The 4754-nt window shown below is 39.3% G+C and overlaps 1 non-coding gene across 1 annotated transcript; it reads right to left on the minus strand.

Annotated features, from left to right (window-relative positions):
- Nucleotides 1–3477: 3477 nt before the first annotated feature.
- On the minus strand, nucleotides 3478–3584 carry LOC112536408. The gene has a single exon (XR_003080437.2). It is a non-coding gene; the product is annotated as a small nucleolar RNA R71 (small nucleolar RNA).
- Between the last annotated feature and the right edge of the window lie 1170 nt (nucleotides 3585–4754).

Here is a 4754-nt window from a genome sequence, read left to right on the forward strand (position 1 = left end):
ATAATCGAGGGAAATATGTGCAATTATGGAATAGAATCCATCAAATTGAGCAAGGACTAGCATTCCGAGGTTGAGCACGGCCTGGACTCCGGCCGTGTTGATTTATCAATTAGTTGCCTTCCAAGAGTGCCATTTTGGCACAGTTTCTGAAGCCACCACGGCCTCCACCACGGACCGTGGTGGCTCAGCACCGGCTAGGGCACAGCTTGGAAGAAGTCAACAGATGTGGAACATAGAGGTCCAAAGACACTGACTCCGCTTGACCACGGCCGTCTTTGAAGGGATTATATAGGCAAAAATGATTTGCTGAATTGGGGTTCGATTTTTTGACTTGATTTCCATTATACAAGCTTAAACGATCTGCTTTCAGACTTCAATTCTCGACCTTAGAAGATCATCTCATCAATTGAAGGAAGGATTACATCAGTTTTAACATCAAATTGAAGATCAAGACAAGATTTGGGAACATTCAAGAAGCCAATTAGGGTTTACTATTCTAAATTGGGAATTTAGGGTTTCTCATCCAACTTGAAGAAGAAGGGTGTACATTTCTTTAATTTACTTTTCTGAATCTATTCCTTATTTTGTGTTGGTTGTTAGTATGAGTAGCTGAATTGTCAAACCAATTTGGGGTTTCTATGTTGTTGGATTAATTTTAATGTTTATGAGATTTTGATTATCAATGTTTGTTTCTTCTTTTTTTCATTATTAATGAGAAATCACTTTAATTATGAGATGTTGTGAATTGTGGTATTTAGATTGCTTTATGTAATTGAGAAATTCATTTAGTAATTGGAAATTTAAATAGCAAGAACTGGTTAATAATCACTTAGAGATAAGGGTAATTGACTAGCCGGATTAAGAATTAACAAAGCTTAATAGAGGCAGGTTAAACCTTAATGCTAATCGAATAATTGATCTTTAGGAAGAGATTCCAACTTTAAGTTATTAGGTTTAGGAATTCGGTTTTCTCAAGAGGGAGACTGAATTCAGTTAAGACTTCGTCCACAGGTAATTGCAACTAATAATCAATTTAATCCATATCTTCACTAAAATCCAATTAACTTAGGTCCCCTAGGGTTTGCTTTCTCCTTCGAGAGCTTTCCTAAATCCTTTTAGATTATTTGATATTCAATTAATTTTTTGTTCATATTTAATCATAGCATAAAACTTCATTGATTTATTTAGGTTAGATAAGATAAGACGCTACAGTAGGTCTAAGATCACCCTTTCCCGAGAATACGACTGATGTGCGTAAAATACACACATCTAAATGGGATTTTTAAGATTGATTTTATGGATATTTGGATGTGAATTGGTCTCAACACTCACCCTATATGTATGTTTGTGTGCATTAGGTCCAAAAGAGGTCAAAGGATGATAAAGGAAAGAATTGGAGCATAATTGGAAGTCAAAGCTGCCGAAACGAGCTAAGTATGCCCATGCGGAAGGTTAACACGGTCGTGTTGTATTCAACACTGGCCGTGTTACCAACACGGCCGTGTTGGATGCGTCAAACATGAAAGAAAAAAAGCTTTTAGGGAGCACGGCCACAAAGAGTAACACGGCCAGGAACACCAGCCCGTGTCCCCAACATGGCCAGGGACACGGCCGTGTTAGAGGCAATAGGGGGTATTAATTAAAAGATCGAAGAGAGGAAAAGGAGGAGGCGGCTAGGGTTAGAACGTCCCAAACCCTAATATTTCTTTCTCTAAGGGTTTTCTGAGCTGAAACTAAGAGAAAAGGAGACTTGGATCAAGGTTTCAATCGGATTCCCTTCGAAGATTGAAGATTGGGCAAGGTTCGTCGATTGGTTTTCAAATCGAGTAAGAGGAACAAGGATCGATTCAAGATTGAGCAAGAGGGATTGGGGCTGTTTACTCTCATCCAAGGGTGTAATCGGGTTTTCTCTACCTTTACTCATCGTTGTAATTGAATTCTTGTGTATTTTGATAATGAACATGATTAGCTAGGTGGATTAAATCCGTTGGGATTTCTTTACTATGTTGGCTTAGTATTATATTGTTGGATTGTTTGGATTAGTTTTATATTCTTCTTTCTTTCAGTATTAATAAGATAATGCATTATTCATGAGACGTTGTGAATTGTGTGGTTAGATTGCTTTGTGTGATTGAGAAGTCCATTTGGCAATTGGAATTTTGAATAGCAAGAACTGGTTAATAATCGCTTAGAGATAAGGATAATTAACTAGCCGGATTAAGAATTAACAAAGCTTAATAGAGGCGGATTAAAGCTTAATGCTAATTTAAGAATCAATCGTTAGGAAGAGATTCCAACTTTAGGTTATTAGGTTTAGGAATTCAGTTATCTCGAGAGAGAAACCGAATTCGGTTAAGAATTAGTCCACGGGTAGCATAATTAGACTCACCGATCCTTTATCTTTTGTTTGATTGCCAACTAGTTTAGATTCCCTTTGGGTTTGTCTTCTTGTTTTGATTATTTCGTTTATCAATTACTCTTACATCTCCCTTAGGGCTTAGCTTGTAGCTATTAGTTAGTTTAGAAATTATTTATCGCTAATTTTAGGTTAATATAACAAAGAACAAATGAGTAACTCTAGGCTTTCACTTTCCCGAGGAATACGACCTTGATACTCGCCATTAGTGCTAGATTGCATCGATAGGTACACTGCCTTAAATTGTAGCTAACACGAGTAGCACCCATCAACGACCTTGATACTCACCATTTGTGCTAGTCTGCATCGATAGGTTCACTGCCTTAGATTTTAGCTACATAAAAAAGCCTATCAAGTTCTTGGTGTCATTGTCGGGGAAACTTTTTGTGTGAACTAAAGCGAATTTGTGTTTATGTTAATTTAGTCATATTTATTTTTCTGTCTTTATTTTGCTTTATTTTATTCTTTCATTATTTTAACTACTTTTGTTCTTCGGTTGCTACATTCCATTCGTATGTAGTTTATGACCAAGAGCTCTAGCTCTGACCTTATAGAGCCTCTGTCTGATCCAGAATGATCCTTCAGACTTTTAAGGAAGCATTTGCAATCGAAGAGGAAGAGATTGAGATTGAGGTACCTGTTGATAGAGCAGAAGGGATGGAGAATCACATGGAAATGCCGTGGTGGATGCCAACAGAACGATGTATGAGTTTGCTAAACCATCATTGGATGGGACATAAACGAGTATACTCAGACCGACGGTGGTAGCTAACAATTTCGAGATAAAGCCAAATGTGATCTAGATGGTACAACAAAGTGTATAGTTTGGGGGGCTGCCAAGCGAGTATCCCAATGTCCATATAGCCAACTTTTTGAAGATATGCGACACTTTTAAGATAAATGGAACTACCGATGATGCTATTCGGCTGAGATTATTTCCATTTTCTTTAAGGGATAGAGCAAAGAGATGGCTACAGTCCCTTCCACCGTACACTACTACAACTTAGAAATCCTTGGCGGAAAAATTTCTTTACAAGTACTTTCCTCGAGCTAAAACTGCTAAATTGAGAAATGACATTTCTTCTTTTGTGCAGATGGACGATGAGAGCATGTATGACGCCTGAGAAAGGTACAAGGACTTGTTGAGATGCTGTCCACACCACGATCTACCAATATGGATGCAAGTTCAGACCTTTTACAGCGGTTTGAACCTTGCTATGAGGCAAATGGTGGACGCTATAATAGGTGGAGCTTTAAATAGTAAGACGCCGGAGCAGGCGCAGAACCTGATAGAGGAGATGGCCATGAAAAACTACCAGTGGCAATCCTCTAGGAGTCGGCCACTCAAACAAGGAATGGTGAACTATTTAGATTCCACAACAGCCTTGGCAGCTCAAGTGGAGCTTCTGACCAAGAAAATAGACCAGCTTCAAATGCCGGTTCAAGCAGCCCAAATAAGCTGTGAGTTTTACAGTGGCCCGCACTACGGTGCAAACTGTAATGCGGGAGGTATGTTTGCTAGTCCCTTTACTTCATCTATTGTTTCTGCTGACCATGAACAGGTTAATTACATGTAGAATACACCCGGACAACAGAACAACCCTTATAGCAGCACATACAATCCTGGGTGGAGAAATCACCCCAATTTTAGTTGGCGCAACAATAATGCCCAGGGTTCACCAAGCTTTCAGAGACTAAATCAGTAGCCACCATAGTAGCCGCAGCAAGTTGGACCATCAGAGGTTCCTCCACCAGCCGAGAAGAAATCTAACTTGGAGGAGCTGATGATGAAGTTTGTCACGTCGACTGAGGCAAGGTTCCAGTAGACCGATAGTGCTCTCAGAAATCAGCAAGAATCCAGTCAAAACTTGGAAAATCAGATTGGGCGGATTTCTAAGATGTTGACTGAAAGGCAATAAGGAGCGCTCCCCAGCACCACTGAGTCTAACCCGATGGAGCCATCACTTTGCGTTCAACTAAGTTAGTTTCAGCTCCTTCTAAGCCTATTTTTGACGATTCCACTAATGATGTGCAGAAGGAGGCAAGCAGTAAGGTTAAGGAACCTGAGAGGCAAAAGGTGCAACCAATCCTAGTAAGAGAGTATCAACCCAAGATTCCTTATCCTACTAGAAGCATAAGAGTAGTTCAGTAAGCTTTTGGATATTCTTAGACAACTGCATATTAACTTGCCTTTTGTTGATGTATTGAAGCAAATGCTAAAGTATGCCAAATTCTTGAAGGACATACTTAGCAACAAAAGCAAGTTGGAAGAGGTAGCATTTGTAAAGCTCAATGAAGAGTGCTCAGCAGTGTTTTAGAGCAAGTTACTAGAGAAACA

Source organism: Ricinus communis, chromosome 1, assembly GCF_019578655.1.
Source record: "Ricinus communis isolate WT05 ecotype wild-type chromosome 1, ASM1957865v1, whole genome shotgun sequence".
NCBI lineage: Eukaryota > Viridiplantae > Streptophyta > Magnoliopsida > Malpighiales > Euphorbiaceae > Ricinus > Ricinus communis.